General features: G+C 37.4%; 1 protein-coding gene across 5 annotated transcripts in view; it reads left to right on the forward strand.

Moving 5' to 3' along the window:
* Nucleotides 1-13038, forward strand: part of Scfd2 (sec1 family domain containing 2) — a 413685-nt gene that overhangs the window by 197960 nt on the left and 202687 nt on the right. The gene's annotated exons all lie outside the window — the stretch shown is intronic.

The following is a 13038-nucleotide window of genomic DNA, read 5'->3' on the forward strand; positions in this document are numbered from 1 at the left end:
CACGCCCAGCAATCAGGAGCGGGAAAGCTTGTAAAAGTGGTGGTGGGAGGAAAACTCCACAGGAGATGGGGGAAGACCCACTTCCCATATGAACTGTAAATAAACACACAGGCCTGAGAAAGTGGGTGCAGTGTCACCTCCCCCAGTGTGCTTAGAAAGGAGAAAGCTTGTAGCAGTGGCTGTCGCACCCAGGAGAACTCTGAGTAAACAAAGCCTGAGGGGCTAGGTGAGTGTTAAGCTCACTCCTGAGATCTGCATAAATAAATCCTCCAGCGACAGCAGGCTGACAGCAGTGAACAGATGAGCCACAGCCTCAGATAGCCATTCACAGAACTGTCTCCAGACTCTTTTTTCTTTCTTCCTTTGATGAGACAACAACCGAACCACACCTGCATGCTGAAAAACTTACTGAAACTGTATTGCATTTGAACTTGGGACACATTGTGGTGTTTTTTTGTTTTGTTTTGTTTTGTGTTGTTTTATTTTGTTTGGTTTCTTTTTTTTTCCCCTTTGATGAGACAATGACAGAACTACTTCTGAGACACCATCTCCAGGATTGGAGGCTGAGGGATGAACACCAAAATTATTAAGACTAAAACTTTATTGCATTTGAACTTGGAGATCTTTTTATTTTTTTTTTCATTTATTTTTATTTTTATTTTTTTCAAGCCTCTCTCTGTTTTTCTAATGCCTTTTCAGCTTACCATTGATTAGTACACTATCTGTCCCTGTTTATATCTTTGAAACTCTTTTTGTTTGTTTCTTTGTTTTGCTTTTCTACTTGTTTATCTGTTTTTCCCTTTTTCTTTAACTTTTTTGCTTTCCCTCTCCTCTCACCCTTCCATTCTAAATATCACCATTGTCATTATTACAAGCTAGAAAATACTTAATTGCACACAGTACAGGGACAATAGCAACACCAAGGGCAATGACAGGAAGACAGAAAAAACAGGGAAACCAGTTTCCTGACAGCAAAAAATTAGCACAGGAACCAGAGGGAAATGAAGAAAACAGATATTCAGATCCAGACTCCCACAAAGTGAAGATAAACTATGTCAAAGAACCCAATGAAGCCCACCAAGAATAATCTAAAAGAAGAAATACTAGAGGAAATCAATGAGAATTTTACAGAGATGATACTGGATATGGTCAACCAAAATGTACAGGAGACACTCAAGAAGTTCCAAGACAACAAAAATAGAGAATTTGAGAAAGCACAAGAAGAAATAAAAGAAACCATAGAAGCACCAAAGTGAAACAAAGAACATGATTAATAAAGAGATAAATGAACTCAGGACGAAAATAGACAACATTAAAGAGGAAGTGACTCAGGATATGGAAAACCTAAGAAAAAAGAATGAAACAGAATTGCAAAACAAACTGGAAGGCCAATCCAGCAGAATAGAAGAAACAGAAGACAGAAGCTCAGAACTTGAAGATGAAATGGTAATTAAAGGAAAAACCAAAGAACTATTAGTTAAAACAACTCAATACCTGTGAAAAGAAAATGCAGGAACTCACTGACTCCATCAAAAGACCAAACCTGAGAATCACGGGCATTGAAGAAGGAGAAAAAGTGTAAGCAAAGGGAATGCATAATATATTCAACAAAATAATAACAGAAAGTTTCCCAAATATAGAGAAATCTATTTCCATACAGATGCAAGAGGCCTCCAGAACACCAAACAGACCAGACCAAAATAGATCTACCCCACAGCATATTATCATCAAAGCAACAAGTACAGAGACCCAAGAAAGAATACTGAAGGCTGTAAGAGAGAAAAAACAAATAACATACAAAGGTAAACCCATCAAAATCACAGCAGACTTCTCAACAGAGACATTAAAAGCAAGAAGAGCTTGGGGTGAGATCTTCTGGGCACTGAATGAAAATAACTTCAACCCCAGAATACTCTACCCAGCAAAACTATCATTCAAAATAGATGGAGCAATAAAAGTCTTCCATGATAAGCAGAAACTAAAACAGTATTTATTGTGGCACTATTCACAATAGCCAAGTTATGGAAACAGCCAAGATGCCCCACTGCAGATGAATGGATTAAGAAAATGTGGTATTTGTAAACAATGGAATTTTATGCAGCCATGAAGAAGAACGAAATGTTATCATTTGCTGGTAAATGGATGGAATTGGAGAACATCATTCTGAGTGAGGTTATCCTGGCCCAAAAGACCAAAAATCGTATGTTCTCCCTCATATGCGGACATTAGATCAAGGGCAAACACAACAAGGGGATTAGACTTTGAACACATGATAAAGCAAGAGCACATAAGGGAGGTATGGGGATAGGTAAGACACCTAAAAAACTAGAAAGCAATTGTTGCCCTGAACACAGAGAAACTAAAGAAGATACTTTAAAGCAACTGAGGCCAATAGGAGAAGGGGACCAGGAACTAGAGAAAAGGTAGATAAAAAAGAATTAACTTAGAAGGTAACACACACACACAGGAAATTAATGTGTGTCAACTCCCTGTATAGCTATCCTTATCTCAACAAGCAAAAACCCTTGGTCCTTCCTATTACTGCTTATATTCTCTCTTCAACTAAATTAGAGATAAGGGCATAATAGTTTCTGCCGGGTATCAAGGGGGTAGGGGGCAGAGAGAGAGGACTTTGGGGTAAGGGAGGGGATGAGGGAAGGGAAGAGAAATGACCCAAACATGGTATGCACATCTGAATAAAAAAAACCAAAAAACTATGCAATAAAAAAAGAATAATTCCAAACAATGTTGTGAAATTAAAAGAACTAAAATTACATGTACTCAAATTTTCTGTAATATATTGTCTTATTGCTAGTATTCCACCCTATTTCATCTTTTACCACCAAATTTCTAACTGGCTGACCAAATGAGCATAAAATGCTGCACTGTGTAGAAATGTCAGGTGGTCTCTGTTAGGTGATGATACTCTGCAGTAATGATTAGCACAAACTGTTCAATTGGCATGGATTTTGTTTTTGTTTTAAATAAGATTTATTTTTTAGAATGGTTTTAGATTTCCAAAAGTATTGCAAATACTCCCTGGCCCTGCTTTTCCCTGTTATTAACATCATATATATTTGTATGGCACCATTTTTATAAGTAAGGAATAGATGTTGATACATTGTTATTAGTTAAAATCTGTGTTCCCCCTGCCACCCGGCCACCAGATTTCTTTAATATTGTCCTAATACCTTTTTTTTCTGTTCCAGGACCATATTACATTTAGTCATTATGTATATTTAGGCTACTTTTGTCTCTGGAACTTTCTCAGAGTTTTCTTATTTTTGATAACTTTGACAGTCTTAATGAGAACTACTCAAGTATTTTGTAGGATGTTTCTCAATTGGTATTTGTCTGATTTTTTCTCGTGATTAGATTATTGTTATGAATTTGAGAGAGAAAGACCACCAAGGAAATATGCCACTTACATTGTACCACAGGTCTGCACTGTCTATGTGATATTTATCTTTATCACCTAGCTAAAGTAGTGCTTTTCAGATTTCTCCACAGTACAGCTACTCTCCCTCCCTTCTTTCCATACTGTGCTCTTTGGAAGGAAGTTGTTGCTACATGCACCCTGTACTTGATGAATGGCAGTTATGCTTTACCTCCTTGGGAGCAAAATATCTATGCAGATCATTTGGAATTTTTCTACACAAGAGATTTTCTCTCATCTATTTATTTAATTCAGTAAGGTTCAATAGTTATTTATTCTACACTTTGGGTTATAATCAATACTTCTTTTTTCTTTTATTTCTTAGAATGTTCTAGCTTTGGCCAATGGAGCTCTTTCAGTTGGCTTATATGTCCTCTGCTCTTAAGGATTTCTTTCTTTTTCATCTTCTCCTTATTCCTTCTTTTCTTCTTCTCATTTATCCTTACTTTCTGAAGCTATGAAATGATTAAGACTCATTGTGTATATTTCCAACATGTTCTAGACTCAGCCATTTCTTCTAGGAGTCCTGGTTCTCTCACTGAGGGATATTGGGAATCAAGGTCTGAGGGTAGATGTTCTCTTTGCTACTGGGAGACTATTGCCCTTTGTTATTCTCTTAGCTGACAGAGCAAGAAAATATGTGTATGTATGTGTATAGATCTGGGCAAATGCACAATTCTAAAATATTTCTTTATGATGCTATTTGTCCTCAGATTAAACTACACATTGGTTGTACGGATGTATCCAACTCTAACCCATTGCCACCTGAATTATTCTGTATGGATGGGTAGAGCATAGCCTCATCTACTTGTGCATCTGCACATTCTGCACCAACAGTGAAGAACCTGGCTCCCACCTTCCTCCACTTACTGAATGGTTTACATTCACTCTCATCACCCAGACAGAACATAAGTGAGACTGCAGCCTTCCTCGGTGTCATATCCAGAGTCTTTTGATATTTAGCCCTCTTCATCTGTGATACTAGTTTTGGTCACCTGGTCAGGATGTTATCTAGTTTCTTTTTGTAATATATTTACTGTGTTCTACCTTATAACCAATGGGTAGTTTGTGGTCATTGACTTTTACATTATACAAATATCCTGCTCCTCATCAAACTTTCCCCCCTTCATTCTTTCCCCCGACCATCTTACACAGATGGTGGTAAAAGAGTGACTGCCAATTCTACCAGTCCCTCTGCTCATTGGTTGACATACTATTAGAAGGAACACCCCTAATGTGCATACTCTCTCTCTTCCTTTCTCTTTTTCTCCCCCCTCCTTCTCACTCCCTCCCCTCCTTTTTTTTTTCACTCTCTCCCTCTTTGTTTAATTCAACTAGTTTTAATTAGTTCTTTTTTTTTTTTTTTGCATTCAGTTATCTTAGATTTGGCAAGTGGGAGCTCCCTTAAATTGGTTACTACTACTAAAAAAAGTTCAAAATTTACTGCAGGTCCCCTACTCTCTCGCCTAGACTGAGGGCATTTATCAAAGTATTGCATTCTAATGTTACATGGATTAATTCTTCCCTGCTCATCCCTACCCTCTAATGTGGTAATATTATTCAGTCAGGATTATTTATTTTTGTTTGTGTTCAACTTTAGGGTTTTTGCTTGTGCTATTAATTATATTTTTCCCTCTGTGAAACATTAGCGTCCTTCCATATTTAAATATATTAAAAGGTACATTCAGAAATGTCATTCACTCATATGTCCTTTCCAACCTGTGTTCCTCCCACGAAATCCTTTTGCAGGTAACCAGTTGGTTTCCAATAGATTTTCTGTGCTTCTTTTTGTGAAAATAGGATGGGAAATTCATGGTTTCTTAAAGGGCCAGTTGTGGTGGCACATGCCTGTAATTCCAGCTACTTGGGAAGCAGAGATAGGAGGATTGAACTCTGAGGCTACCCTGGGCAAAAGTTAGTGAGACTATCTCAAAAAACAAACTGGGTTTCCCCACAGCAAAATATTAGTACAGGAACCAGAGGGGAATGAAGAAAACAGAAACTCAGATCCAGACTCCAACAAAATGAAGATAAACTATGCCAAAGGACCCAATGAAGCCCACAAGAATTATTTATTTATTTATTTATTTTATTTTATTTTATTATTATTTTTTTCTTTTTTCATTTTTCTTTTATTATTCATATGTGCATACAAGGCTTGGTTCATTTCTCCCCCCTGCCCCCACCCGCTCCCTTACCACCCACTCCGCCCCCTCCCTCTCCCCCACCTCAATACCCAGCAAAAACTATTTTGCCCTTATTTCTAATTTTGTTGTAGAGACAGTATAAGCAATAATAGGAAGGAACAAGGGTTTTTGCTGGTTGAGATAAGGATAGCTATACAGGGCATTGACTCACATTGATTTCCTGTGCGTGGGTGTTACCTTCTATGTTAATTCTTTTTGATCTAACCTTTTCTCTAGTACCTGTTCCCCTTTTCCTATTGGCCTCAGTTGCTTTAAGGTATCTGCTTTAGTTTCTCTGCGTTAAGGGCAACAAATGCTAGCTAGTTTTTTAGGTGTCTTACCTATCCTCACCCCTTCCTTGTGTGCTCTCGCTTTTATCATGTGCTCATAGTCCAATCCCCTTGTTGTGTTTGCCCTTGATCTAATGTCCACATACGAGGGAGAACATACGATTTTTGGTTTTTTGAGCCAGGCTAACCTCACTCAGAATGATGTTCTCCAATTCCATCCATTTACCAGCAAATGATAACATTTCGTTCTTCTTCATGGCTGCATAAAATTCCATTGTGTATAGATATCACATTTTCTTAATCCATTCGTCAGTGCTGGGGCATCTTGGCTGTTTCCATAACTTGGCTATTGTGAATAGTGCCGCAATAAACATGGATGTGCAGGTGCCTCTGGAGTAACAGTCTTTTGGGTATATCCCCAAGAGTGGTATTGCTGGATCAAATGGTAGATCGATGTCTAGCTTTTTAAGTAGCCTCCAAATTTTTTTCCAGAGTGGTTGTACTAGTCTACATCCCCACCAACAGTGTAAGAGGGTTCCTTTTTCTCCGCATCCTCGCCAACACCTGTTGTTGGTGGTGTTGCTGATGATGGCTATTCTAACAGGGGTGAGGTGGAATCTTAGTGTGGTTTTAATTTGCATTTCCTTTATTGCTAGAGATGGTGAGCATTTTTTCATGTGTTTTCTGGCCATTTGAATTTCTTCTTTTGAGAAAGTTCTGTTTAGTTCACTTGCCCATTTCTTTATTGGTTCATTAGTTTTGGGAGAATATAGTTTTTTAAGTTCCCTGTATATTCTGGTTATCAGTCCTTTGTCTGATGTATAGTTGGCAAATATTTTCTCCCACTCTGTGGGTGTTCTCTTCAGTTTAGAGACCATTTCTTTTGATGAACAGAAGCTTTTTAGTTTTATGAGGTCCCATTTATCTATGCTATCTCTTAGTTGCTGTGCTGCTGGGGTTTCATTGAAAAAGTTCTTTCCTATACCTACTAACTCCAGAGTATTTCCTACTCCTTCTTTTATCAACTTTAGAGTTTGTGGTCTGATATTAAGATCCTTGATCCATTTTGAGTTAATCTTGGTATAGGGTGATATACATGGATCTAGTTTCAGTTTTTTGCAGACTGCTAACCAGTTTTCCCAGCAGTTTTTGTTGAAGAGGCTGCTATTTCTCCATCATATATTTTTAGCTCCTTTGTCAAAGACAAGTTGGTTATACTTGTGTGGCTTCATATCTGGGTGCCCTATTCTGTTCCACTGGTCTTCATGTCTGTTTCTGTGCCAGTACCATGCTGTTTTTATTGTTATTACTTTGTAATATAGTTTGAAGTCAGGTATTGTGATACCTCCTGCATTGTTCTCTTGACTGAGTATTGCCTTGGCTATTTGTGGCCTCTTGTGTTTCCATATAAATTTCATGGTAGATTTTTCAATCTCTTTAATGAATGTCATTGGAATTTTGATGGGAATTGCATTAAACATGTAGATTACTTTTGGGAGTATCGACATTTTTACTATGTTGATTCTACCAATCCATGAGCATGGGAGATCTCTCCACTTTCTATAGTCTTCCTCAATCTCTTTCTTCAGAAGTGTATAGCTTTCCTTGTAGAGGTCTTTCACATCTTTTGTTAGGTTTACACCTAGGTATTTGATTTTTTTTGAGGCTATTGTAAATGGAATTGTTTTCATACATTCTTTTTCAGTTTGCTCATTGTTAGTGTATAGAAATGCTAATGATTTTTCTATGTTGATTTTATATCCTGCTACCTCCACAAGAATAATTTAAAAGAAGACATACTACAAGTACTCAATGAGAATTTCATAGAGATGATACTGGATAGGGTCAACCAAAATGTACAGGAGACACTCAAGAAATTCCAAGACAACAAAAATAGAGAATTTGAAAAAGCAAAAGAAGAAATAAAGGAAACCATAGAAGCACTGTATGAACACCAAAGTGAAAGAGAGAACACAATGAATAAACGGATAAATGAACTCAGGACAAAAATAGACAACATTAAAGAGGAAAACAGCCAGGATATGGAAAACCTCAGAAAAAAGAATGAAACAGAACTGCAAAACAAAGCAGAAGGCCAATCCAGCAGAATAGAACAAACAGAAGACAGAATCTCAGAACTTGAAGATGAAATGGTAATTAAAGGAAAAACCGAAGAACTATTAATTAAAAAACTCAAGACCTGTGAAAAGAAAATGCAAGAACTCACCGACTCCATCAAAAGACCAAACTTGAGAATCATGGGCATCGAAGAAGGAGAAGAAGTGCAAGTGAAGGGAATGCGTAATCTATTCAACAAAATAATAACGAAAATTTCCCAAATCTAGAGAAAGATATTCCCATACAGATGCAAGAGGCCTCCAGAACACCAAACAGACCAGATCAAAATAGAACTACCCCACGGCATATCATCATTAAAACAACAAGTTCAGAAACTAAGGAAAGAATATTGAAGGCTGTAAGAGAGAAAAAACAAGTAACATACAAAGGTAAACCCATCAAAATCACAGCAGACTTCTCAACAGAAACATTAAAAGCAAGAAGAACGTGGGGTGAGATCTTCTGGGCACTGAATGAAAATAATTTCAACCCCAGGATATTCTACCCAGCAAAACTATCATTCAAAATAGATGGAGCAATAACAGTCTTCCATGATAAGCAGAAACTAAAACAGTATGTGACCACAAAGCCACCACTACAAAAGATTCTGCAAGGGATTCTGCACACAGAAAGTGAAACCCAACTTAACCATGAAAAGGCAGGCAGCACCAAACCACAGGAAAAGAAAAAGCAAGACAGTAGAGAGTAACCTCAACTTAGGTACACACAATCAAACCTTCAAACAACTAAGACAACTAAATGCCAGGAATCACCACATACCTATCAGTACTAATGCTTAATGTTAATGGACTTAATTCACCCATAAAAAGGCACCGCTTGATGAAAAGGATTAAAAAGGAATATCCAACAATTTGTTGCTTACAGGAGACTCATCTCACTGACAGAAATAAGCATAGGCTTAGGATGAAAGCCTGTAAGAAGATTTACCGAGCCAATGGCCCCCGAAAACAGGCAGGAGTAGCGATACTTATCTCTGACAAAGTAGACTTCAAACCTACATTGATCAAACGAGATAAAGAAGGACATTCCATACTAATAAAAGGGGAAATAGACCAAAAGGAAATAATAATCATCAATCTGTATGCACCCAAAGTCAATGCACCCAGTTTCATCAAACATACCCTGAAAGACCTAAAAGCATATATAAACGCCAACACAGTGATTGTGGGAGACTTTAACACCCCATTATCATCAATAGATAGGTCATCCAAACAAAAAATCAATAAAGAAATCCAAGATCTAAAATATGCAATAGATCAAATGGACCTAGTAGATGTCTACAGAACATTTCATCCAACCTCTACACAATATACATTCTTCTCAGCAGCCCATGGAACCTTCTCCAAAATAGATCATATCCTAGGGCACAAAGCAAGTCTCAGCAAATATAAGAAAATAGAAATTATACCGTGCATACTATCTGATCACAATGCAGTAAAAGTAGAACTCAACAACAAAAGTAAAGACAAAAAACATGCAAACAGCTGGAAACTAAATAACTCATTACTTAATGAAGAATGGATCATCGATGAAATAAAAGAGGAAATTAAAAAGTTCCTGGAAGTCAATGAAAATGAAAACACAACCTACCAGAACCTATGGAACACAGCTAAGGCAGTTCTGAGAGGAAAGTTTATAGCTATGAGTGCATATATTAAAAAGACTGAAAGATCCCAAATCAATGACCTAATGATACATCTCAAACTCCTAGAAAAACAAGAACAAGCAAATCCCAAAACAAATAGAAGGAGAGAAATAATAAAAATAAGAGCTGAAATCAACGAAATAGAAACCAAAAAAACCATACAAAGAATTAATGAAACAAAAAGTTGGTTCTTTGAAAAAATAAACAAGATCGATAGACCCCTGGCAAACCTGACTAAAATGAGGAGAGAAAAAACCCAAATTAGTAGAATCAGGAATGCAAAAGGGGAGATAACAACAAACACCATGGAAGTCCAGGAAATCATCAGAGACTACTTTGAGAACCTATATTCAAATAAATTTGAAAATCTAAAAGAAATGGACAGATTTCTAGATACATATGATCATCCAAAACTGAACCAAGAGGAAATTAATCACCTGAATAGACCTATAACACAAAATGAAATTGAAGCAGCAATCAAGAGTCTCCCCAAAAAGAAAAGTCCAGGACCTGATGGATTCTCTGCTGAATTCTATCAGACCTTTAAAGAAGAACTGATACCAACCCTCCTTAAACTGTTCCATGAAATAGAAAGGGAAGGAAAACTGCCAAACACATTTTATGAAGCCACTATTACACTTATCCCAAAAGCAGGCAAAGACACCTCCAAAAAGGAGAACTATAGGCCAATCTCCTTAATGAACATTGATGCAAAAATCCTCAACAAAATAATGGCAAATCGAATTCAGCAACACATCAAAAAGATTATTCACCACGACCAGGTAGGCTTCATCCCAGGGATGCAGGGGTGGTTCAACATACGAAAATCAATAAACGTAATAAACCACATTAACAGAAGCAAAGACAAAAACCACTTGATCATCTCAATAGATGCAGAAAAAGCCTTTGATAAGATCCAACATCATTTCATGATAAAAGCTCTAAGAAAACTAGGAATAGAAGGAAAGTTCCTCAACATTATAAAAGCTATATATGACAAACCTACAGCCAGCATTATACTTAACGGAGAAAAATTAAAACCATTCCCTCTAAAATCAGGAACCAGACAAGGATGCCCACTATCTCCACTCCTATTCAACATAGTACTGGAATTCCTAGCCAGAGCAATTAGGCAAGAAGAAGGAATAAAAGGAATACAAATAGGTAAAGAAACTGTCAAAATATTCCTATTTGCAGACGACATGATCCTATACCTTAAAGACCCAAAAAACTCTACTCAGAAGCTTCTAGACATCATCAATAGCTATAGCAAGGTAGCAGGATATAAAATCAACATAGAAAAATCATTAGCATTTCTATACACTAACAATGAGCAAACGGAAAAAGAATGTATGAAAACAATTCCATTTACAATAGCCTCAAAAAAAATCAAATACCTAGGTGTAAACCTAACAAAAGATGTGAAAGACCTCTACAAGGAAAACTATACACTTCTGAAGAAAGAGATTGAGGAAGACTATAGAAAGTGGAGAGATCTCCCATGCTCATGGATTGGTAGAATCAACATAGTAAAAATGTCTATACTCCCAAAAGTAATCTACATGTTTAATGCAATTCCCATCAAAATTCCAATGACATTCATCAAAGAGATTGAAAAATCTACTGTTAAATTTATATGGAAACACAAGAGGCCACGAATAGCTTAGGCAATACTCAGTCAAAAGAACAATGCAGGAGGTATCACAATACCTGACTTCAAACTATATTACAAAGCAATAATAATAAAAACAGCATGGTACTGGCACAAAAACAGACATGAAGACCAGTGGAACAGAATAGAGGACCCAGATATGAAGCCACACAACTATAAGCAACTTATCTTTGACAAAGGAGCTAAAAATATACGATGGAGAAATAGCAGCCTCTTCAGCAAAAACTGCTGGGAAAACTGGTTAGCAGTCTGCAAAAAACTGAAACTAGATCCATGTATATCACCCTATACCAAGATTAACTCAAAATGGATCAAGGATCTGAATATCAGACCCCAAACTCTTAAGTTGATACAAGAAAGAGTAGGAAATACTCTGGAGTTAGTAGGTATAGGAAAGAACTTTTTCAATGAAACCCCAGCAGCACAGCAACTAAGAGATAGCATAGATAAATGGGACCTCATAAAACTAAAAAGCTTCTGTTCATCAAAAGAAATGGTCTCTAAACTGAAGAGAACACCCACAGAGTGGGAGAAAATATTTGCCAACTATACATCAGACAAAGGACTGATAACCAGAATATACAGGGAACTTAAAAACCTAAATTCTCCCAAAACTAATGAACCAATAAAGAAATGGGCAGGTGAACTAAACAGAACTTTCTCAAAAGAAGAAATTCAAATGGCCAGAAAACACATGAAAAAATGCTCACCATCTCTAGCAATAAAGGAAATGCAAATTAAAACCACACTAAGATTCCACCTCACCCCTGTTAGAATAGCCATCATCAGCAACACCACCAACAACAGGTGTTGGCGAGGATGCGGGGAAAAAGGAACCCTCTTACACTGTTGGTGGGAATGTAGACTAGTACAACCACTCTGGAAAAAAATTTGGAGGCTACTTAAAAAGCTGGACATCGATCTACCATTTGATCCAGCAATACCACTCTTGGGGATATACCCAAAAGACTGTTACTCCAGAGGCACCTGCACATCCATGTTTATTGCGGCACTATTCACAATAGCCAAGTTATGGAAACAGCCAAGATGCCCCAGCACTGACGAATGGATTAAGAAAATGTGGTATCTATACACAATGGAATTTTATGCAGCCATGAAGAAGAACGAAATGTTATCATTCGCCGGTAAATGGATGGAATTGGAGAACATCATTCTGAGTGAGGTTAGCCTGGCTCCAAAAACCAAAAATCGTATGTTCTCCCTCATATGTGGACATTAGATCAAGGGCAAACACAACAAGGGGATTGGACTATGAGCACATGATAAAAGCTTTAGCACCCAAGGGAGGGGTGAGGATAGGTAAGACACCTAAAAAACTAGCTAGCATTTGTTGCCCTTAATGCAGAGAAACTAAAGCAGATACCTTAAAAGCAACTGAGGCCAATAGGAAAAGGGGAACAGGAACTAGAGAAAAGGTTAGATCAAAAAGAATTAACCTAGAAGGTAACACCCACGCACAGGAAATCAATGTGAGTCAATGCCCTGTATAGCTATCCTTATCTCAACCAGCAAAAACCCTTGTTCCTTCCTATTATTGCTTATACTCTCTCTACAACAAAATTAGAGATAAGGGCAAAATAGTTTCTGCTGGGTATTGGTGGGGGAGAGGGAGGGGGCGGAGTGGGTGGTAAGGGAGCGGGTGGGGGCAG

This window comes from Castor canadensis, chromosome 9 (assembly GCF_047511655.1).
Source record: "Castor canadensis chromosome 9, mCasCan1.hap1v2, whole genome shotgun sequence".
NCBI lineage: Eukaryota > Metazoa > Chordata > Mammalia > Rodentia > Castoridae > Castor > Castor canadensis.